Consider the following 25,848-nt stretch of genomic DNA (forward strand, 5'->3'; position numbering starts at 1 on the left):
AACCAATTCCAGGACAATAGTATCAAAGCCTTTTTTTTCACGTAGACTGCTAACTGACACCTCTCCAGCCGATCCGACAGAATCAACACCTTTTGATGTCCTTTAATCCAGTTTATCATTATCACTTTTTTCTTCTTTTTTGTCCTTTCCATTCACTTGTTCCTGTTCTCATCTGTGCCCAGACCATGAAGTGACACCTGACCCTGTGGGTCCCCGAGGTTAACGCAAAGCCTAATGACTTTGAAAACTGACAGTGCCATTTCTACCCATAAAGCAGAGAGAGGCGGAGGCAGTAATTGAAATTTCTAAAACTGAACAGGATCAGCAAAACTGAGGAAAAAGGAATTAAACGCAGCAAATCTTTACAATGTGACAGGGAGTTCCATCAACACCTCTGTAAACAACCAGCTGTAACACAGTGTTAAATACAGAACCACGTGTAACAGAAGAAGCTATGGCAGTGTTTGTCAAAATCAATGCATTATAAGCAAGACGTTATCTCAAGGTCTGAAATGTAAAACTAATGTGCAAGTGCTTTAAAATGCATTCTTTCTAAAGGCCAGCAGGGGGCAGCTCCACTGGTCGCAAAAAGTCTGATTGTATACAAGTTTATGCAAAATGACCCTACTTCTCACCTAATTTATTATTATTTATTATATTATTATTATCATTATTATTATATTTTTAGATGCCTCTGTTCCTGCTTGTGAATACTGCCACATATAATGTTATCTTTGGAGGACTTCTACAAACTACGATATAATTTATGAGCCACATACTTTTTTTGTCAGTACGTCGTCTCTGTTCATTGATATATCAGTATCCGACTTGGCAGTAAGTGTCATCGGATCCTCCGGCAAGAAGAGCACTTCTGAGCCATAAGTATTTAAACCATGCAAGACTGTCTTAGTGGGCTTACTGCAAAGAAACACAGTATGATTGGGTAGACATTAACACACATGCTACAATGACTGCTATCACCAGCAGCTTAGCTTTACCTTTTGTTTGTACACAAAAACTCATCATCATATTCCGAATACAGTGCTGAAATGTCTGTAAAGTTTGAGGGTGAGATAAAAAAAAGTACAGCCAAAGTCTACTGTCAATGTTGTAAATTATGGTTCCATTTAGAGTAATATAGACAATGACAGTGATTCTCAGTCATCCCTCGCTCTTCTGCAGCTCTACCCATCCAAATATGGTCACTTCTGGTTCTAAAAAAAACAAGAAGGCGACAGCCAAAATGCCAAACTCCAAGCCTCAGAAAAGTACTCCACCAAATCAATGACGTCATGGTGGCTACATCAGCTTCTTTTTTAAATCCTGTGATTGCAAGCAAGCTGTTTGCTTCACTGGTCAGTAAACCTCCCAAACAACCAGGACAGAGCACTAAAATGTACTTGCATTAAATGTTTGCATACACTGTATGTACCTGTAGATAATTAGATGTCACAACATAGCTTTAGTTTTTGTTTTCGAAGATTTTAAGGTTGCATTACACTTGACTAGACAAGGGATGAATGGTGTTTTATCTAACTCTCTTTGTATTTATGTTCTTTCTCACATTTTAAAAACATGACTGTACTGACTTGATACATATTGATATTGAAGTATCTGGTCAAAGGGATCAAAATAACAGAATATTTTGTCAATGTTTCCCAGCCCTATTTTCTGCTGTTTGTTTGCTATTGCTGCACTATTTCAAATGAAATCTTTCTTGATAGGAAAGGATTCAGTGTCTTGTCATGGAGTAACTGCTTTAGTTTATAGTCCTGCCAGCATTTCAGATCCGGAGGGGCTCGCAGTAACATGCTGACACCATTTTATCCATTTAGTCGAAAATGAGAGGAGAGTGCCTTGCAGTTTTATGATCTTATCCCACTTGGCGAGATTTCTGTCACTCCTGGTATGTCTAACGCCCAGGGCATGGAAAACAGAAAATATGCTCTAGTGCTCTCCCTCCCCCTGTCTCTGTATGTGTGTTACGAACACCCACACACAAAAATATTTGTCTGTGCACTAAAATATTTGTGTGTGGGTGTTTGTAACCCCTGAGTGCTTGCCCTTTGCTTAAAAAAAACACAGCAAAGCTTCTGTACTGCTGTACCTGTCATCCCGGAGCCTCTCAGCTACACTGCTTACCTCTTGCTGGTATTCTTCCCTCCTGGACTGAATGGTACGCTGTGTGCAGAGTGAGTCAGCAATCAGAGGAGAAGGCAGGCTTCAGGTCGAGTGCTGGCTGTGTTTAGAGTCAGAGCCAAACCTTGGCTCCATGATGAGTGACCTGTAAAGGGGAGATGACAGTCAGAGACACATACCACCTACAGCAGTAGGTTACAGATTGTCTGAGACAGACCAACATACTGAGGCCCTTTGCCCGTCATGTACCACCATGACTCCAGTGGTGTTAAAAACAGAAATATTCTTGGATAAGTCACTGCAAAGGTAACCACAATCTTACATATGATAAGTAAATAGCCACAAACAGTCTTGCTTCTGGCATTACATTCAATAAAAGTCCTAAATATCGATATATTAAAATATCAATATTCAATACCATTCTTAGAAGCATGGGGAAGAAATTAATATAAACCGTAATTCATTAGCACTGTGTTTTGAACACGTTGTGTTCCAGATTTTTGGAACCAGCATGCATTTCCACCAGTTTTAAGTGGAACCATTGTAATCAAGGATGTGCCATTAATGGAGGCCATCATACAGTAGTAGCAAAATTGCAGATGACCTTGTTTACCTACAATTTTTGTTTTTTTTAGCACAACTGCAGTGTGTGCGCTTGGCATGCTGACAGTCTGCCCTGTCAAAGATTTTGAGCTGTAGCTGTAAAGAAAAACATTCACATAGAGGTCTGCACGAACCTGGGTTGACCCTCGTAGACACGTGGACCTAGCAAGGATGAATTTGGCTTAACAGGGTAGAAATCCAATCTGCTTTCCACGATTATTCACAGATAATTAGAACGAAACAACAAAATAAGCATTAACCATTGGAGCAAAATGTGAAAATGTATTAAAAGTCATATAAATGAATGAAGGCTAAACAATCGTGTGAAAGATGAACAAATGAGCATATTCTGCACATACCAAAATACACTACCCTTTCCAGATATTTAAATCCAGCATTTATTTAGTTTTCATTGGTTATAGGGGTTTGGTAGAGAAAAATAGCCAGGACTGCCAGCTGTTATAATCCCTCCAGTTAACTGAAAATGTGCAGCCTCTGGGTTTTACTGTAAAGATGAACATCTGGAACCCCTTGAATTCTTCTGTACTGTCAGACATACAACAACTGCCATACAAATGGCATGAGAACCAGTTCAGGCAAATGCATTTATAGCATAAAACAAAATGCCTCTGAAGCTTCAAATAAACCATATAGCCATAGGGTTGAGAGATGGGGGTAGTGCTAAAATACTGCAGAGAGACAAAGAGAGAAGCAACACCAAAAGACTATCTGTGATTACATGTCATAACACACCGCGCTGAAGACTGCGGGTGTCCTGCCAGAGTGTAAATCACTGCCTGTGCTCCCTTGGGCTCCCTCAGTAGGTGACAGCTCCAGACCTTGTCTCACCTATTCCACATACCTCCCCCCTAAAACACACAGTGACCAAAGTATAAACACTCTGCATAATAAACACAGGGGCAGGATGACAGTTACTGTAATCTCCTATCTGTGCTGGCAGTTAATCAAAACTTCCTGCATATAATCATCACACTGAGGAGAGGTTGGTTTTTACAGCGAACATATTAAAGTTTGTTTTTTGGTTTTTTTGGTTTTTCATTGACAGAAATAAAATTAGTCACATCCAGCAAAACTAAACTAATAAAATTTCCTTTTTGGCGGGGGAAAGTTTAATGTTGTTTACTGGAGATAAAGAAAAAATAATAATGATAATTCAGATGAAGTCTTAATTAATAAAGTTATACATTTTGGAATAGGACTTTCACACCATGTATTAACTGCATCAGTCAGTAAAAGACTGTAACACATCATGCAATTTATCTTGTGTTGTCTCCAAAAAGAATACCAGAAATATATAATTAATGGCAGTATCGATACTTAAACTGATCATTTCTGGTAAATTATGTCTCAAATAGGGCTGGGCAATACAGCTTAAAACTAATATTGCAACATTTTGGGGCAATATCAGAATACACTGGCAGTTAGCAGAAAGTTTAACTTATATCACACCGCCTTAAACATTACGATTTATTTGTTGTGTTATGAAAACCAACAGCTCTCTAGTTCATATCCTAATAATATTTGTGTGTCACAGTGGTGCTCAATGGCCACAAAATGAGGCTACATAGTTGTGGTTTAGAGCCATGTAGATACAAAAACACATGCCTCTCCTAAAACACTATCAGCCAAGAAAAAGTGATCCTGATGGGCTTAGGAGTGTGTGACGCATCATGTTAATGAGTGTTTGTGTGTGTGTGTGTGTGTGTGTGTGTGTGTGTGTGTGTGTGTGAGAGAGAGAGAGAGAGAGAAGGAGACAGCCATAGGAAAGAGTGAGAGAACTGAAACACTAAAGTAAGTCTCATGCCCGTGACTTAAGAGTATGATGTGACAATTTACACTCTATGTTTGCGATGTAGTCATTTCATACATCTCATGTGGAACAAGCCGCAATGCATTTAGCGTACTCGATATATCGCCCACCCTTAGCCTCTGAAAATTATGAAGTTGAAGAACAAAAGACAGCTGGATGCGCTAGCGGACTGTAACACTTGTACCACAGCAGAAGGTTCAGCAAGACAAAATCAAAGGGCAAAAATAATTTCTGCCCTCGTGGGTCAAATGAACTATATCAAAGGCTATGGTGAAGATTTTCTAGTGTAAAACAGATGTACAGAATGCCATGAAACCCACAAGACAACAGGCTCTGAATCCCTACTTCGCCACAAACACAATAATCATTTAGTGCTGCGAGTGACAGTTCTGCTTTGTAACAGAAATGTATGTGCCTGTTTATCCTCCATCTGTGGTGGCATCTGTTTCATATTGTGCTCTCTCTCTGTTTGCCAGTGTTTGGCATCAACACATTTCAAATGTTATTTTTAATCTGAACACACAACGAGAGTCAGGGGAGCTGCCTCTTTCTGTATGTGAGGTTTGTTTGGTTGTATTTGCCAATTTTAGATGACAAATTTAAATTATATTAATTAAAACCAGTAAGTAAGGCTGACTGGTAAATAGATGGACATATGTGTTAGCTCCAAGAATAAATGACTGCCCTTGCACTATCATTATTTTTGTGCATTTTTCAAAAGAAAAGAAAAGGACGCTCCTCGTCTGTCAGTGTCAGGTGGAAGTGCATATAAAAATCACTTGTGCTAAAAGCCAGGGTCAGTGTGAACCTTATGTCTTCCATTTTCCATCATCCGCAAGGGCGGGATCCTGTCAAGTTCAATGACCCTGGTCAAGAGTCAAGATTACGGTCACAGGACACGGTGTGTTTTGGATGGATGTCCATCTGTGAGCTGGCTGAGGGGGGTCACGGACACGTTAATTTGATAGCAACAGTGTGCTTCACTATGTGCAGCTCCTATACTTGCCTTCGATTGCAGTGGGGTCGGTCCTGCAGCCATAAATTTCAATCCAAGACATAAAACTGTCCGATCAAGACCACACAACTACTGTGGAGAGGTGTTTTTTTTCTCCCTTTTGCTTTTAAATGTCACCATAATTACATTTTAAATTCACAGTTTATCAAAAGCCATGTTTTTTTATGGTTTTACATATTTTTCCCGGGTAACAGTGGCATACCATGCAAAAAAGCACTGTGTGTTTAAACATAAACAACAAAACTATCATTTTCTCTGATATGCTGGCAGCCTTTAACATACATTTTGCCTTTAAGCATGGTCCAGATTGAAGAGTAATGGAGCCTAAGAAATCAAAAGGGGTGCTAGCCATGCTAAAAGAATAAGAAGTAGGATTCACCACACACCATTTCACACATACTGGACCGGGAGCAAACAGAGAATGTCAGAGGTATGTGCTGTTCAAGAAACCTATGCATTTATACGGGCTTAACCCTCACTCAATGCGGAGGGGGATGGTGCACAGTGCCAACCATGAAATGAACTATTTCTGAGACATATCAGCTTAAAGCAACCAGTGCAGCTCCACATACCTGTAAGGCTACAAATTCCAGCCGAGTTAAACCCCCATGTAAACGTGCAGGACATGACAGCAGTAAAGTATACACTATTGTACAAGTTTAATTTTTGCTTTTTGTTCTACCTGCTATCAATTCTGACAGTGCACCGACAAATAATTAAATAACTCTATTTGACATCTAAACCAAACCAAACAAACAATGTACTTCTCCAATGAATTTTTACCCTTTTTCCACCAAAAAATGTGCATACAGTATATGCAGGCTTTTTAAACATGCAAAAACCGATTCAAAATAGGTGATAGACTGCCTTCCCGTTGCCAATAGACTAGAACGTTGTACACAGCTGTGGAACGGATAAATATGCTTTGGTTTTTTTTCTTGGTGAGTAATGTTCAACATCATGAAAGCACCAGAAAGCAGGTTAGAAAGCAGCAGGGAGGCCAGTGAAAATGTTACCGTGGTTACTTCTTTTTTTAATATCTGTTACTCTTTCAGACTCAATATAGACTGGCTAACCCCTGGCTGCGCTAACTTGAATGGGGACAGATATAGGGATGAAATGATTTAATCTTGCGGCTTTTCAAATGTTTTTAGAACGAAAGGATCAAGTCCTGATTGTGAAACGAGTCATTTCCAGGGGTTTTGACACTCTAAAAAAATGTATCCACTGGTTTACAGACATCTCTTTCACAAAGTAAGTCAATGGGGAAAAATTTTTTTGGGCCCCATGGTATCACGTGAGGGACCCGGATGGTATAATTCCATGGCGTTGTTCCTAGGGGCTTGGTCCAGGACTTGTAACTTCCTTGTGTTTAAGCTAGTTGCCTACAATGTTGGTGGAAGGGAGATTTTGTTACTATTTGACAGAACTAAGCCAGCTGTTTCCACATGTTTCCAGTCAACCTACAGTTGGTGGTGCCTTCATATTTAACTTTAAGACATGAGTAGTATCAATATTCTTATCCAAAACAGGAAAAAAGATATGTATATTGTTATTATATCCATATTTGCACTACTGCACAACACTATATACTACTGTACACTTTGCTGCAACAATGGAAACTAACTTTTTTTTTTTACCATCGTTTCCCCTCACTTCTTTTTTGAGAAAGCCCTTGCCAACATGATGATAAAAATTAATTTTGACATGCTGAAAATGAGTCTGAGAAAAGGATGCATATTTTTTTTAATCTGTGCGGTGGGTCAAACAAAGGCCACATCCTTGCAAACTCAATAATGAATGCCCTAATTTAAATAGAGTCAAAGTACCAATTAACTAGAAAGTTTTCCCGTAAAACAGAGGAAGTGACAGGAAAGAGCCAGGCTTAGCCACACAAGCGAGGCGTTGCTGCTCAGCCTCCCTCTCATCTGCTCTCATGTCGCCCTGGTGTGTGTTGGTATTGTAGCACTCGACGTCATTACACTGCAGGCAGAGTAAAGAGATGTGAAGAGGTCAGTTTTACTATGCAAAGCTGTAAACCTATTTCATGGTGACTTTCACGAGGCTCTCGCTACCCTGTCACTCTTTATCTGCTTAGCAGCCGACAGACCACAGCTCCACCACGACCTCTGACCTCTCTCATATTCGCTATTTGCAGCCTCTTCGTTGAATTTCAAGTCCAGCTGGAGCCCAGAAAGTTGAGCGCTCAGCCTTTGAAGTCGGGTGCGATTAACACGTAATAACAACTCCATTTTCCCTTTTAACTAATCATACTTCAATAGCATAAAACAGCTGCACTATGGTTGTATTCACACAGACCGAGCTGGCTTTATGTGACAGTATTATGAAAAAAGCTACTCATTTATGTGGCCATGGCCCTGTAAATTTATAGACCCCTCTGCAATGGTGTTATTGCTTACAAAGGTGACTAATGAGCATGAGGTGAGAAGTGAAACTTGTCATTAGAGTGAAGAACATGAGAGGGGCAAGCTGAGAGGGTCAAGCCTTGTGTGAAAGGAAACAGGGATAGTGATTGAAACTGCCAAGTAAAACTTGAGCTATGGGGTTGTGATTAAACTGAAAGGACAGACATTATGGCCCTCCTGTCATTTAACACCTTGATTGCATGCCTGCCATGTCCCTGTCAGACTGACTACTTCATCAGACAGTCTTTGTCTGGTACGAGTACCCTCATTGGACCTGGGTGCTTCCCTGGAGAGTACAGAGGGCAAGAAACTGGTCAGTAAAAAATGTCCAAAAAATCATGCATTTCTATGAGGCTTTGCAGAGTTATTCCAAAACTGTCACTTAAATGACATTACTAAGTGTGACTGATTTCCTCATAGCTCCTCAGATGTTTTACTTCTATTATATATGATTAATGCTAACTGATGATATCAATTTCTAAGTAGTTGTAAAAATAAAAAAAAGAAACTCAACTCATTAACTAGGTTTTATAAATACCGAAGCTCAAGTATTTCATTATATCTATTATATTATTTGTCACTGTGCAACCAGATTGGCATTATGAATGGCTATGTCAGTTGGTGACTACAATGGTTTAGACTGACAGAGCTGAAAAACTACTGAATGGACTGCCATGAAATGTTGTTCATGCAGTCATGGTCCGCAAAGAATCACTCCAAATGACCTTGCTGATCCTGTCCCTTTTGCTCCAGCGCCATAAGTATGTAAAATTTTTCTAATTATTAAGTGAGAAGTCGCAGCATCTACTTTATGGATTGGCACAAAGGTTTATACAACCACTAATAATTGCTTTAAAATTAGTCCAATGCTTTGTTCTATTAGCAAATATCTGCAAAAACAGTGACACTGCCATTAGCCTCAACTATGTGTTATTCATATCAAATGTTAGCATGCCAATCTTTTAAACTAGGGTAGTGTACCGGGTAAAGACACCTGCTAAACATGAGAATTTTGTCACTGTCATTGTGTTTAGGATTGTAACAGTTTGTGTATTCCTGCCAAACCATCACAGATCAGGGGTCATGGTTCAGTGCATGCAGAATACACGGTATGTACAGTGATGCACGTAATGTGGAACCCTGCTGAGGTTGGCACAACTGGACTGGCATGCGAGGCAGTCATAATAGTGAGTGATAATAAAATGCTGGACCTGCCACGACGCTCCTGCAGGTTAACGGTCAGCTGCAACAGCAAAGAAGACTTCTGTAGAAGACAAGAATGTTGTGTTAATATGGGTCCACTGCTGTGAATGAAAACACATCCAACATGCCATTTTTTTTTTAATTTTCAATTCATTTTATATTTTAAATTTCATGAGATAAGAGATCATTTTCAGTTTGTACAATGTAATGTTAATTACATTGTTATGTTAAAAATTAATGAAGAACTATGTATCCTCATGCATTTGGATTATTTACAGCTCTACCAAATGCAATTAAACTGTGTCTCTTAAAAGAATAAGGGCATGAACTTTCTTCTGTGTACTGCCACACCCCGACTGATGTTCACATTTACCCTTTGGCACTGTGTGCACCATCACCTCAAAAAGCTGCTAGCAGGGTTTCAGACTTCTAGTCTCGTCTTGCAAACCTATTTTTTCTGGATTCTGCATGCAAGTAGCTTGACAAGTTTATATTTCCATATGTTTCAACATTTTTTCACTGTTGTTAACAAAAAGGTTTCTAATCAACTTTTTTGTTTTGTTTCTACCAGGCTTCACACAGTATTAAGGAGCAGGAGTAAAACTGCTTTTCAAACAGCATTATAGCCCTGAACAGAACAGGGGTAAACTGAAAAAAATTTCAGTGAAGTATTTCTATAAGATGGAGATTAAAAGCCCATTTTGAATTAAGTCAGGGAGTAAATTATGTCCAAATCGCTTCTCCTCTTTGTGCTTTCAATAAAATGCCTCACAAATTGGTAAAGGGTTATGGGGTGCCACATCAAAATGACAGAATAATTATCGTGAGGGCAATTTCATTGGTATGAAAAAAGATTCTGAAAAGAGAGGCCAAAGAGAATTTGTGTGATGTAGCAGTTCTTATATTTCATACTGTACTCTCTCAAAATAATACAGTTGATAACGGCTTGTTACAACATTCAAGACACAAGACATAATTTATTGTATAATTTTGGACTACATCTTCATTCTCTTTATCACCAGTGTTCATAAAGCTCAGACACCCCATTCTGTTCCCCACCCGGGAGGTCTGGCCCTCCCAGTGACCCCCGCATACCCCGTCAGACTAAACAATGATGCTGGGTCACCTCCTCATGGCCCAAGACAGATGGCTGGCTCCTCTCTGCGGTCGCCACCATGGCCAAGGTCACCTCCCCTGCTCTCAGTGCACCTGCACCCCAACACTCCCATCATCATCATCTTTATTCCCGCTACACCTAGCACACGCCACTGCGCAAACCCTTCCCCCTCCCATGTTAACAGAGGAGAAAATGAACCATTTAGATTCTGCTGGTGTGTGTCGCACCATGCTGAGAATTACATCCCACCTGCAAAAAAAATACCTGTTTTACATCAGTGCAAATATAAAACCAATCTGAGGGAGAAAATTTCACCAAGGACGATTTTCAGGAGTTGATCTGTTGATACATATATTTCTACAGTCGTTACTGAAGAGCTGCTCTGTTTTTACTAATGAAGACGTCATGCAAGGTTGGCAAAAGGCAGCATCAGACTGGAAAAGCGATAAAAGCACTCTGATATAAGATTAAATTACAACAAATGCCTCCCTTGCATTACCCCGAATCAATGGGCACCTGTGTCATTCTACAAAATGCTCCACAGCAGACCACTGGAGAGCGGGAGCAGTATTGACGAGAGGCTGTGATCCATGAGACAGGCTACCTGTCACCATCATGGGAGTCCCTCCCTTACGCATTCAATACAGCAAACCATCAGATCAATGTCCACAGACACGGTCCTCTCCCCCCGCAAAACTAATTATCTGAGCATTTTATACTGCCAAGTCCCCTCCATGCTTTGTTTATGCAGGCCGCAATTAGTGAAAAAGTCAATAAAAAAATGGGGGAGGTACCGGTGAAGGAGGAACAATGGCAGAAGGTGAGAGGTGAAGTCTCAGGAAAGCTGCCACAGCACGGGCCGCACCAGCAGGCAGGGGGCATGAAGGCCAAATGTGTGACAGAGCAGACTGTACACTGGGAATTTTTCATGACGCGAAGCTCCAACACAGACTGTTCCTGTGAGTTTCTCAAGTCCGAGCGATGTGCCAAAGTACTCCGTTCTGTAGCATCAATTCCCCAGAAGTGTGATGCTGCTGGGTCTTTATATCACTTCAGCACGCACAATTAAGTTGCTGTGAATATTTATGACGGGTTTAAAGACATCCTTCCCAGTCCCCCAGGTGTCACAAAGTGGCTGTAATCAGGATTCAGAGGAGTCTCCCGCTCGCTGTCGATAGCCTGCTTGTCTACTGAGAGCTGTAAAAACCCAGAGCTCCACTCTGCTGCTAAAGGTCTGGTTAAGTAGCAGAAAGCTACATTATAGCAGGTTCTCATTCTTCTATTGCCATCATTAATGCTGAAAATGCACACAAGATGTGTAGTTTTTCCAAGTTTCTCAAATTGATAAGCTATTAAACAGATGGCGAGGATAAAGTAGTTGTTGATAGAATGACATCATTAGAGATTTTATATACACATTTTTAATTGAAGGCTGTAAATTCTACCAAAGACAATACCATGGTTACACTTTGTCTGCCTACTTAGCATTTCTAAGCAGTATACAAACATAAAATAAATGGATTTTAAAGACATTACAATAAAAGGACTAATAGTTGTTGATAAATACATAAAAGACAAAATCTGTTCACAACTCGCCTTCATTATAGCATGTTACTAACTGCCCGTTCTCATTCTGTCAAAAGGTGTCAAATAATGCAACTTGGTCAGTGGTCGTCAGTGGTTCAGACACACAAGGCCCCCTTTAGCATCTGCATAAGACTTACCAAGCTTTCAACTAACTCCAATACAAAAACATCTGCAGGTTTAGGTTTAGGTACTAATTAGGCATGGGCACTATCACAGTATTAAGACATACCAGAGTATTTAGAAATCCCAACAGTGTGATTTTAAATACCTTAAAATATACAGACCCTCATCTTTCTATCAACTTCCTACTGGAGAGGCTAAAATGAGGATCTTTTGCATGCAGTGTGCATCATGTGCCCTGAAGGTTACGCCCGGGCCACACTGCATGTGTGAGCAGTGTGTGTTCTTATCTTAATCCTTTGTCTGATTAAGATCAGCGCTGCAGCAATAGTTCTAGGTTGCTAAGAAGTGGATAGGACAAGGTGTAAGCACCCTGAAGTCGGTTTCCCGGATTCGGGGCCCCTCCACCTCCTGTCTTAAGTTGAATCCGGTGGCTCCATGAAGCTCTGTTGCAAGCTTCAGAGCTCCGTGGCTGTCTTCCAGGCTTTGGGGTGCTTCACGGCACTTCCACCTCTTGTCCCAACCCAGTTTTCTCACACAGGTGCTCTCTCAGGTATTGAAGTTTGGCACAAATGGATATGATATGAATTGGTACTTGGTACTGATGTAGTTTGGTTGGTGCCCATGTAAGTACCAAGTTCAATACTCAACACTAGCAGCAATAAGTGAGTTAGAAAATCCGAAGGGTGGTGGATGAGACAAACAAACAGGACTTTTACCGAGGAGACCTGTGTTCATGTACCGTGCGACACATTGAGGTTTTTTTATCATCATAACATAGTCATTGCCATGTGACATATGTTACATGTGACAGTCATTAACTTACTTAACTTACATAGCGAGAAGTTTAGGTAACACAAACACGTAATGACCTGAAATTGACACGTCGTCCCTGAGCATCCAAAACTAATGCTATAGAGATACCTACAGCAATATAGTTTGAATCGTACTGTCACTGCCAAGCTGCTATATTTGATGAATTGGCAGTGAGAACATGTTGGTTATTAACCATTCATTTAATGTTTATATAATTCTAAAACATGCTAAATAGGGGGACCTAAAGTAAAGTGTTACACAAATATCAGACATTAATGAATATCAAACACTCAATCCAAATATAAACATGAGTCTAAGTTTTGAATTCTTTGTGTGTGTTTGTGAATGTGTTTAAATCTCCTTGAGTGCAACACAGCAGGGCGGAGTGAGAGCACAAAGATTTAAATTAGACTTTTTTCCACAGGGGTATAATGATTGTTTCTGTTCACGGCAGGTCTTAGGCCTGCCATCTGTCAATAGAGCTATTTTGGGTCCGTCTGAAAGCTCGTCCACGTGGTTGAAATTCTGGAGGCAGATTAACGTAGGAGATACAGATCTGCAGCAAAGTCACTCCAAATCCTGATTATTATGACAGTTAGTGAACAATGTAATGCTGGTGAATGGTGACACTGAAACTCTACAATGTGGCAGAGCCCATAGATTTCGATGTTAACAGTAGAGCAGCCAGTGTTTAATTTCCCCTTAGGGAGCTGCCGAGCCTGGGCCACCAGCTTGTAAAACCTGAAGACCTACACACTGCATTACTTTGTGTGCAGTCTTATCTTTAATTAAATTAAAACCTTGATTTCCCCGAGCTGAGAGTTGATTTCCTCCTGGTATAATTATGCCGGTCTAACGTGTGCACTGGTGTGTTTGGTCACTGGCAGATGATCTATCCAGAGATCATTGATCCTTGACCATCGCAGACGAGAGCATTCATTACCTTGGTTTACATCAGATTAAAGCACACCAAACTCTGCAGTCACTCTGATTAAGCTTAACTAGTGCTCACCAACAAGATGTGTACATTAACGCAAATTACAACAGTTCCATCTATGACAATTAATAGTTCACAGTATTCATTATTTACAGTTGGATATTTCCAGTACCCCTCTCTATGGGAATTATCAGTGTGCAAGACAACAAGATAACAAATGGCATGAACTGAGTAGCTCTGCTACTACCATGTCAGCCAGTCCACTACTTTTGTCCAAACTGAAATATCACAACAACATGGATGGATTGCCGCATTTATGGTCCTCAGAGGATGAATCACACTGACTTTAGTTATTCCTTTAGGGCTGAGCTCAGTCGCCAGAAGAAAATTTTGGCATTGTGGTTTTTTGCAAACGCGGATGCATTAAGCACGTTTCATACGCATTATACCAACGTTTCTAAAGTGACGCGGTGTATCAACTTACTTTGTCATCACGATGTGGACAACATGGGGGATGGCTTGTGAGATAGACGGAAAACTAAAAAAGATTAAACAAACCAAGATTTTCTTTAATTTGCTGCTTTAAAAAAGGTAATGAGTCACTACATCATGTTATATGTTATCACAATACTTTTAGTTTAAAGTTAAAAGTTTAAAATTGCAATAATATTGTATTGTGACCATAGTATCATAATAATATCGTATTGGGGGGCGTCTTTTTTGCCACCAAATAAGGGTGTTTTTTAGGTGATTGGTGTTTCTTCAGCTGGGATAGTGCTACATTTTAGTTTTTTTGTACCTAGACGTTGACTGTTTTTCCAAATGAGATTATGCCATCAAAGTCGATTATTTTAAGCCAAAACAAGACTTTTTCTAACCATAACCAAGTGATCTTTATGCCTAACTCAAACCACATATTAACCCCAGCGTTTTTCTGACTTTTAAAAAAAGTTTATAGATAATTGCTTCATAATAACATATAAATGGAATGTATCTGTGTTTTGCAGAAACGTACAATGCCAATATTTATTCTGCTGATTGGGCTGTAGTGCTATCATGAGGTCGACATTTTTGTTTTTCAGTAAGACAACTTTTTGATGGATTTTCATTAAATTTGGTACAGACATTCATGCTCTCCTGAAATCATTTGATGTCCCCTGACTTTGCATGTGGCGTCATTATCAAAATCCTCTCCCCTATTTCACGGTAGTGTGTTTAAGTTTGGACATGAATCTAAAAATAAGCCATCATCTTGGCTATCTTTCATATCTTACACAAAACAAAACTGCAGGTGTTTCAATTGAAAAAGTGATTTAAAGCTTTAAAAATAGAAAAGATAGATTGCTCATTGGCATTCAGAACTTGGGGAGCTGCCAAGTAACTGTAGCACATATTATGAAGAATGAACAGGATGTAAAACAAATAGAAAAAATGCCAATGGTTATTGAGCAGGCTAAACACAGGTCTCTGTAATCCTGGAGAGCAGCAAATAAAGCACAGTCTAAGTCTTTGTTCTTGAAATGTTGCTCTTTTTCAAACACTGAGGAGTTTTTTCTGTGCTGTTTTCTTAAATATTTTGTGGGATACCAGCATTAAATTCCAAAGATTGCTTTCTTTTTATGAGTAAAATCAACAACTTGTCAGTTTTTTATGTCTTTGGTATTTTTTCCCTTTTTTAATTGTTTCCTTTCAAACATAGGGAGTAAACAGTGTGTGGCTAGCTGACTAACTTCCACTGCCCTACAGGTATGCAGACAATTAGGAAAGCCTCTGTGTTTGGTATTATTCCCTACAGCCGATCTGCTGAAGGCAGGAGAATGGTGGTGCCTTTTAATCAGCACCGACGTTGGAAGCTCCCATGTGTGACCAAAGCCCCCCAGACAATCTAAAATGAGTCAAGAAAAATAAGTTAGCCCCATACTCCCTCACAATCTGCGCTTTACTTCTCCTGCCCTCTCCCATTTCTTAGCCTTTCTCCAATTGCTTTGTGGCATTAAGTTGGCGACTCCAGCCTCGCTGTTATCTCCAGACAGCAGCCATGGAAGTAGGAGCCAAAGTGTGGAAAACACAAGATCCTGTCTCAAACGCAACCTCAGAACGGAGCCTTATCAAATGCCAGGTATGCCTCAGATGCCTCAAATAGGTTAGAAAACATAAAAAAACTGCCATACAAGTGCTGTTGACATCTGTGAGCAACTATCTTCTCTTCTGTCCATATATCCCTGCTGATTCACATCCAGAATCACTAAGGCTCGAGCTTTACCCAACATAAACTGAGCGAAATGCAGGTAAACAACCTGTACAAGTCACTAGACCATCACAGAGACAACACATTTTATTCTCTTTCCCATCTAAAAGGAAAAGTGCGGTGTTTTCACATTTAGTAAGGACTCACCGTCTCAAATGAGGTACTGCAGAACAAATCACAGTAAGGGTTTTTTTTCTATAATTTGTTTTGGAAACAAAACAAAGGGTTTCCCAACTCAAACAGTTTCCTGACATCCTCGGCACAGCAGAAGGAAGCATCCTCCTCCCCTTATCTTAGAGGAAGACGCTCTTTGTTCTGAACACAGTGGTGAGAATCTTTGACAACATCAAAGAGTTGCAGAGCGTTTCTTCAACCGGAGTGCTAATGAGAGAAGACCATCCTGCACAAGTGTGATTACAGCAGCTTCATTAAGGGGTGAGCCGATATCATGCGCTCAGCTCGGGAACTGCTGCCTTTGGGAGCTCATCTCCTACACAGAACTCAAACTCACTGAAGATCAGGTCTGTCAGCGATGAGTGACTGGGTTAAAGTACTTCTCTGATGACTTTTGATCTTGTGAAAAAACAATGATGAGTGGTTTCTATTGTAAAATCTTCAGAAGATATGGCAAGCATAGCGAAAGACGACTACATGTAAGATTAGTATCCAACTAAGGCTGACAGTAACTCCACTACTCTGGTGCAAATTCCCTCAGGGTGAAAAGATCCAGTGTGTGCTGCTGAGCTGTTTATTATTGCCTCGAGAGCTTGAGAGTTATTCACTCAAAACAGAAGCGAATGGGAAAAACAAAAGGGACTCAGTTAGCATTACATGTCACAAAACATAAACTCAACAAATCACCAGAAACCAACTGAGAGCAACAAAGAGGGTAAATGAGAACAACTTGACCCTGAATTTCATTCCTTCACTGAGGGACAACAATAAGAGTTTATTTCCACCACAGTCTTCAGCCGCCATGCATCACAGCATCCAGCTGCTGTATTTACAGCCTGGCCAACCTGCACTGATATTGTTATGGATTATTCTGCAAAACTGGTTTTGGTAATTTATCGTTGTTTACGGTAAGTTTAATTGCTTGACCTTTTTGGCCATGTTTGTGTGGAAGTCTGTGTGTGAATGAGAAGGTAAACAGGACATGTTCATTTTGCAAAATTGCAGCATTTTAACAAATCTAATCATAAAATCTAGAAAATACAGTTACCAGATGAGTGATCACCTGATCACACTCACTGACCCACATTACCTGCTAAAAAGGCTTCAAGCAGAATCAGTTAGTGACAACAGATCTCCACCTTTTGATATACAAACCATGATCTCCTCCCCCTCTTCTTCCTCTAAATGGGGGCAAATAATTCAAGCCTCCATTCACTTCTCCACCCTCATCCTATCTTGCTGTAATTATTTGAGTTGCAATAGGTCTCCCATTAAAATTAGCAATGTTTTATGGTAATTCCTTTTGAAAAACCCTGTTGCTGAGGGACATAATTATCTTGATTATTCAGGCTCTCATACCCAAGATGCATAGGGCACAGCCTCCCGTTTGCTTGGGGCCATTCCTACCCACCAGTGGAAATAATTGAAATGTGGCAGATGTTTAATTATTGCTATTTTAAAACACAGTACATCGTAATGAAGAGTGTATCGTTCTAACATTACCAAGTATGATAATCACATATTTCATACGGGCTGAGAGTAATTATTTTCTTAGTAATTTAAATGTAGAACTAGTGAAATGTTTATCAAGTTCATGATTCATCACACAGAGGGACGCCTGAATCAATTCCAGCTGGCTGCAGAGCAAAAAGAAGTCATTCTAGTCTCCTTTTTATGAAGACACATCCACGACTGACACTGAAATAGCAATTCAAGACAGCGGCATACAGCGCAGCAGAATGGAAAATGTCAAACTCAAACATTACAGCAGACAGGAGCAGAAAACACACAATATCATACGTGATGATGTATGATATGTGCAATAGCAAGGCAACATGATGGATCTGCAGCCGGTTTTGAAAAAGACTTTCCAGCAGGACACCAAAGGAAACACACTGGCCTGATATGATCTGGAATTCTCTCAATAACAAGGGCACCGGTCTCAAAGGACATCATCTATTATTCATCTGAAGATCTTCTGAATTAACAATGAGATAATCTCACCATATATGTTTTACATCATATACAGGAAAACCACTATTATCACTAAAAATGTCTAATTTTCTTGTGTGATTATAATTAGAAAGGAGACAAGTATATGTTGCACAAAAGTATTATTAACACTTGATTTAAATGGAAATAAGGTAAGACATCTTGTCAGATCCATCTAGTCAGTCATCTAAAATTAGAAATTCAATATAGAGAGATTCCAATTGATTGTAATTAAAGGGGAAGTAAGCCTGTTGTGACACAAAGTGGAACAAAATTAATATGTTCCTTCATTACAGTGAACATCGGCACTCTAGTTTATTTTAAGCAACCCCACAGCCAACGTCCTGCTGCTGAAAATACTCACTAACCGCTGAAAACCGTCTCCAACGCACAAACAATTTACTCATTTTTGGGTTAAACTTGTTAAAAATGACACTTCCACCTGTTTAGGAATTTTTTTTGGCCTTTTATGAAAAATAAATACATATTTGTGACCTATATTTATGATTTATATTGTTAGAAGGAATTAATGTGCTTGAGGTCAATTAAGGCCTTTTCAGACTGCCAGCCCAGATACAATTTTTGGCATATTTGAAGATTGATTGATTTTAGAAAGAAAAAAAACAAATGCGATTTGGGTTGTATCCAGCCACATTTGGAGATGCAATTCCAATCTGATTTCTATAACTGTGTCTCAGTCCAGATGCTCTGGCAGCTAAAATTGGATTTCAAAGTGTATTTTTAGTAATTTTACTGTATTATTAAAGCAGAGCTTTTCCAGCTGAGCTGCATATGCAAGTCTGGTTCACCATTAAGCCCTTTCCATATCCCTTTCAGAAACTTTGTAATCCACCCTTGAACTGCAGTGTCCTCTCGGAGACTTAGTACAATAAATCAATAATGATAAATAAGGCACTAAATCTCTTCTGTGTTTTGTCAGAATGACAGAAACTCAGCATTCTTATCTTTTAAGATCAAAAAGATCTGGCCATCAGAGACTTTCACACTTCAGGTCACTACTAAAATATTCTCATCTTCATATTAATTAGCATTAAAGGACCCCACGAAGGTGTCCATCTGTCTTTGTTCTTGTGAGGGCAGATGTCTCTCACCCTATGGTCCACCTCTCACCCTCTGAGCCTCCCTCCTCTGAAGCAGCTCTTTTAATTAAAACATTGTAGTAGGACTGTACCATGTGTGTAAAACCCCCTCTTTCCATTAGAGGAGCAGGTCGAGCCCAGCATCAAGCTGAAGTGGATGCACAGGGCCTGCCGGGACGGAGATATGATAAGAGTAGACAAGATACAAGTACTTCACTGCGGGGTGGAGTGAGGACATTGAGATACGGCCAGGGTCCAGCTGTCCCTCCCTTAGTGCCAAAGAAAACATTCAGTACTCAGGCAAACAAACAGTACATTTGACAAATTTGCTAAAACAGAATATTCAGGTAATTATGAAAGCCCACAATGAAAAAGACAAAAGCAGGCTGTGATTTAGAGCAAATCTAGACTACAGCAGAAAAGTACAGTTCATCTTAGTTTCCTCAACACTGATTTCTGTAGAATTTGTCTGCGCTTTGGCTTGTCAGCCGGTAAAACAGGCAGAACTACAATATCCATCACGTTTTACAGACATTTCAAACAGAGAGTGACAGCAGCACGTAAAGTCAGACGGCATACCCCGCGGCTCTATGCTCCTCTCGACGAGAGGGAGCCCCCTGAATCAGCCACAGAGATAGCCTGAGTTCACATCTGTACGCTCGTTGGTGTAAATGTTTCAAACAAGCTATAAATGTTGTTATTATGTGACATAATTATTATCATGGATTCTTAATTAGAGCAGTAATCAAGGTCTTATTAGACAATTCCAAGTCTAATTTGATATTAAAAAATGAACAAAATATCAGGAAAACAGACGGATACAGAAAAACACACATAAAAGTCCTCTCTCTCTCTGGGCAACCTCTAGCTTACCTGGTCGTGTGCGCAACCCATATGGCTAAGGCTTCTGCAGCGGCCCAGATTCAAGTCCAGCCTATGGCCCTTTGCTGTGTGTCATTTCCCCTTCTCTCAGACCGTCCCATCATTAAATGGAAAATACCTGAAAAAAAATCGAGAAAAAAAGAAGTTACTTTCTCTCACCTAACTGAGACTGGCTTAAATGCCTTGTTGATAAATTGTAAAGCACATTTCAAATTAAAAGCAGTGGAAACACAATAAAACTGTCTTTGATAGTCTTTCCACTGGTTCATCAATAAAACACTCATTTTGGTTGAAATAAACTCTTGATTCATTGAGTAAAATGTGAAACTATACTGGCTTCACACGTGGTTTATCCCAACAGACTCTCTTTCTGCCCACTGAGCAGTAGCTGTCAATCATTCTTTTGAGACAGACTATTCAGTCAGTCATTTTCTGTAACCGCTTGTCCTCATAAGGGTCGCGGGGGGGCTGGAGCCTGAGACAGACTATTAAATTAGCAAAATAAAATGGCAAAAATAGTCCCACAAAATCAAAATCAAAATTAGAAAACCAACAATTTACTCAGCCAATTGCCGATAGCCAGCCTAATCGCCGAACGTAACTTGAGTAACTAAGTTTCCATCAGGCCTCATAGTAATCTTATACTCCGAGGTTGTAATCGTGGACACCAAATGAGTAAACTGCATGGCATCATCATACCAGCACTACTGTGTTTGTGTGGTTCTAGTCTGATTAAAGCAGACACTCTCACTTAGTGAGCATATCAGCAATCACTGAGCAAAAACACTTTCAGTTGCACTTTTATTCTTCCAAATTAAACAAAGTTTAAGAGGTGCATTTGTGGCGGAAAAAGATTGACATTTGCATTAAATTGGTCTGAATGCAAATTGTGCTGATAACGTGAACATACATGTAGGTGTGTACATGTAGCAATTGCATATGGGACAAGGTTTGTGTGCAGGTTTTTTTCCCAAGAGAATGCAATTACAGAACAATTTACACCCCCTCATTTTTCTATGCTGCATTTATCTTAAGCAAAGTGCACTTGGGTTGAAATGAAGCATGGCAATGGTCTCTGTTTATGAACACTATCAAAACACACCGGAATTGTCTGCCATATGCTCTGCCGTGCTCAGGTTGCCCATCAAAATGACTTTAAATTAGAGCGAATTCATCCCTCGTGTTCCTATTTGATTTGGGCTTTCACTCCAAGTCCACTTAGCTCCAACAGATCACCGCTAATTGGTGTTTTTTCTCTTGCCAGGATGGCGGCATCATTGCTGGAGCATCTCTCATTACTTGTTGTTCGAATGTCTACAAGACATGCTTCTGTTCAGCTGTTAACATGCACGCACAATACCACATTTAACACAGCGGCCCATGGAATTGTTTTCCCACTAATGCTTCTTTGGATGAGTAACTGAAGAGCGAGGGTAAATCTCCTGAAGTGGTTATACGTCTACAAACACCATTTAACAATGCCTGATGAATATTCAGAGCTCTCTTGCCCAGGCAGGAAATCCCTATCAGCCATTTTACAAAGTATAGCACATAATTATGCCACCTCTAAAATGGAGATCTAACGCCCAGTCTTGTCTGATGCCCCCCAGCTTTTAATTAACTAAATTACTGCATACTTCTCCCCCCATTGATTACTGCTATGGGGATTGATTATTTCCCCACCAACACACACACACAGAGAACTGCTGCAGGTGAGAAAACTAGTTCTAATGAGAACTGTTTAAACTGTAGAAAATCATGGCAAAATGAAAGTAAAATATAGACATTGTGTGGTCTCCAGGTTTCATCCCACTGTTTGACCTCATTTGCAAATGAAATGTGTTACAGTTTTGGTAATGGGGGTAGAAATGTCCTCTAAGCACAGACAGAGGACAGATGTCCAGATATAACCACAGTCTTCGCCCTGAATCACTGTGGGGTGACACAGATCCACAGCACACAGATTAGCCGTTTATGACTGCATGTGGTGGAAACCACATCCACCCCACCTATGCTGCTGTTTTACTTGACACATGAGGTGCCAAAGCTGCATCTATTGTCCTTTACAGAGATGGACATTTTGATCAAGAGTGAAATTGAGAGGTTAAATTGAGTAAGACTGGATGGAAAATTGCTGGCAGTGTTTCGCCTCCTGGTGCGGAGGGAGTGTGAGCGTGATCATTCAGCAGCACTTCCTCTGAGTCTCGAGTTACTGATCAGACTGGTTCTCCTCTCCGCCTCTGCTTAAGGTCCTTTGCAATTTTAAGAAGCATTATTATGAGCTGAGTAATAGATCTCAGCCTTCAACCACACCTTAATTGAAAGGTAATGATTAAAGGCCATTAATCAAAGTCAAACTCCACTTGCTGTTACACATTTAGGGAAAAAGTTAAGACAAAAGTCAAGACAAGGTATTTTATCAAGATAATGCACAAAACCAATATGTAGAAAAGAGACTATGAGTTAAATAGTTGTAATTCCATGCAGGAATATCTCATTAACTGCATGCTTTGCAATGACTCACATCATCATACAATGAGACTGAGCCTGAGGCTTCCTTTCAGCGAGCTGCGGGGCTCATGCTCTCTGTATCACTCTAACCTCATAGTCACACTGAAAGGCTGACAGGACAAGCCCAAATAACATTTTAAAAATTTGTAGTCCAATTAAAATACATAGCCATGCACAGGCACAAACCTCACTTTTCCACCTGTGAAACTCCCATGGTGTATCGACCTATTGACTTTTGTCTTGTATCAGAGGACACATCAGCTGGTGTCACAACCGTCCAGAGGCTCGATGACCATTATCATTTTCATCCAACAGAGCAAATGCTGCAGCTGTATGCATATGGCACCTTTTGTGACATTCAGAAGAGATGATTTGCAATCTCTCCACCACACTGACATTCAACAACATAGGCTCCATGTTAGGATAGGATCTCTCTCTCTCGCTCTCTCTTTTTTTCTCCCTCTCTGCCCCCCCTTCTTCCCCTCTTGGGCTCTCAGAGAGATGGTGCAGGCTGCGGCTGCCACAGCCCTGCTGTCAGACTGCCATAGCAGCATCTCTCTCCCTCTCTCAGCCCATGGGGTACAGCTGACAACACATGATCCTCAGAGCCAGACAGCCAGCTCGAGCACAGCGAGAGAGCCTTCAGCTAGTGCTGACATATTCCAGGGCCCATTTCAACAGATGGAGTTTTTACAGGTACCGTTTGGGGTAAAATACCTCGCTTGAGGGTACAGCATCTGGTCCATCACAAATTGGATGGTGTACCCCCATCTACCCGCCTACCCCCCCTCCACCTCACATCTTCAACCCCTTTCACCTCACTATTTCTTGCCTTTCTCCTTTCCCATTATGTAGTAGATAGGTACTGTCCATCAAAATAAACACAACATCCTTGTGATTAGAAAAGCCCTGCTGCAGAGAACACGCAGCACTGTGAAGCATTACTGTGTTGATTCATTTTCAGATAAAGTTACAGTCCATAATTTCTACCAATATCACGCACTGAACATCTCAAGCATCGCATCAACAGATACAATTCAGTTTCACTCAGATTTTTTCTCTCTTCTGCTCGGCTAAGGTCTACGACATGACACAGTGTTAAATCTCATTTCCGCAGCAACTTGAGCCTTGTGGACCACTCAAAGTCTCCATCACTCACGCTGCGCTCAATAACCTTGGACTCATATTTCTCTGGCAGTGATTTAACGACTTGCAAAATTACATTGCGGTTGGTTGAGCCTGTGTTGATGTTGATATCTCTACTCTTTACTGTCCTGTGACCTGTCAGTCTACTCCTGCTATTTATCATGACTTACGCCATGACACATGAGCAACGCCCAATCGGCCATTCATCTCCCTTTTAAATAATATGTGCCTGGCCAGGTCCAGATCAGAGGAGCAAGGTGAACTATGAGGTTTTGAAAACTGCAGCCGATGAATTACAGCCATCGAGGAGTTCCTCTGAAGTTGTGCCACCAAGCATCTTGCTGAAGCCTGACGGGCTGTAAAACGAAATTTACACATGCGAGGCAGGCACTGTGGTTAGATTAGTGAGCTGCTTAATCCTGTTAGATGGAATTTATGTGTTACAGAATGCCACAAAATTACCAATTTCTTATGTAGGAACCGATGCCAATACAGAGCTTAATCATAAGAAGACACTAAAAAAGACCAAACAAGAAACAGACTTACTATTGTAGCTTAACTACTTTTCACACTCCTTTGTTTCATATGTCACAGAAAGGGCTAAATTGGAGGTTCGCTGCATAAAAATACAATTGAAGAGAGGGAGAAAATCAATATTTGAAGAGTCTCAGTCTGTGCATTTTAAGTAGTCTATGAGAGAAAAAGCATGCATATTCCACCACGTCTGAATTATTAACAATTCTATGGTTTTTCTCAGTACTGTTAGAGTATAATGACAGGAAAAAAGCAACATTAACTGTTGGCAATAACATGTATTTAAAGTCTCAGCGAATGGCATTCATTTAACGGCAAAACATATGCATTTGTTGTGAAATGTTAATAACTCTTAGAAAAACTAGGGGCAGTTAATGTATTATCAAGACTACTTTAAAATACATCAGCATACAGGCCAGAACTAACACATAAAAAAATATATTGATACTGTTGTTTATCTTAGGCCAACACTCCAGTTTAGTGTAAATGTATGCAATTCTGGGAGCATTGCTTCCACTTGATATCCCCGGTGACTTTTTATTTATTTACTCACACTTATCATAATTCAGTCCACACCACTCCTTCGTGGTAAGAACCACATACCGCATATTGCAGGTAATTAATTCACTGAAAATATGGCACAACAGCTAGAATACATGAACATATACATTACAATATGCATTCGATGATACACATTTACACTGCGACATGCTGTGTGTGGGCATTTTGATGGGCCCACCTTGCACCTGCCAACATGGTTTTGTACAGCAGCGAGGAAATTATAGAGGAAAATCATTGTCACCATAATGAGCGCCTCATTAACATAGCCTCTGTTTTACAAAAATCTAAATTTTACTGTAAAGACCCATAGCAAAATGAACAAACAATATGTCTCTAAAACCACACAGGAATTATAAAAACTGAACGTCCTTTACTTTAAAAAATGTTTATTTTAAGTTTGTACTGTGGCTGTGAATTAGATCTTGCAGACAGGATGAAAAGATGAGGGCTGACAGGGTAGGCAGCGACATTCCAGGTCCAAGTCTGAGGCATGAATATACTTAGGGATTCAAATTGGTCTAATATAAAGAAATCCATGGCATCTTTTAACAAAGACAATCCTAATGTTGCAGCAAAATGTTCTTTTATTCCTTTGTCACATCTGATGAAGATATGATAGGCAGCGCCTACAATGAGATTAACGCTGATATGACAGCAAGACAATCATGGCAGACAAATGGCCTGTAATTCAATCACTGGTGCAGGACATGTCATGTCAGCCAGTCTATTGACTGTGACAGGCTGCACGAGGTGCTGGCAGACCTATATTGACCCGGGGCACACAAAGTGCTGATGCATCATTGTGCAAATTAGAATGAGACTGGTCTCCTTCACCTTTGACCAACAGCTTAGCAGAGGCAGACCTAAAAATTCAAAAGACAACACACTCATACCGTTTTTCACTAA

General features: G+C 40.2%; 1 long non-coding RNA gene across 1 annotated transcript in view; it reads right to left on the reverse strand.

Moving 5' to 3' along the window:
• Positions 1–2,148: 2,148 nt before the first annotated feature.
• The window catches only part of LOC148187463 (uncharacterized), a 44,360-nt gene continuing 20,660 nt past the window's right edge, over positions 2,149–25,848 (reverse strand). The window contains exons 2-3 of the long non-coding RNA XR_015778799.1: positions 20,182–20,308; positions 2,149–2,284 (exon numbers count right to left, since the gene is read on the reverse strand). This is a non-coding gene — a long non-coding RNA (uncharacterized LOC148187463). The remainder of the gene's footprint in view (positions 2,285–20,181; positions 20,309–25,848) is intronic.

Source organism: Plectropomus leopardus, chromosome 14 (genome assembly GCF_026936395.1).
Source record: "Plectropomus leopardus strain MGB_pleo_1.0 chromosome 14, ASM2693639v1, whole genome shotgun sequence".
NCBI classification, from domain to species: Eukaryota; Metazoa; Chordata; class Actinopteri; order Perciformes; family Serranidae; genus Plectropomus; species Plectropomus leopardus.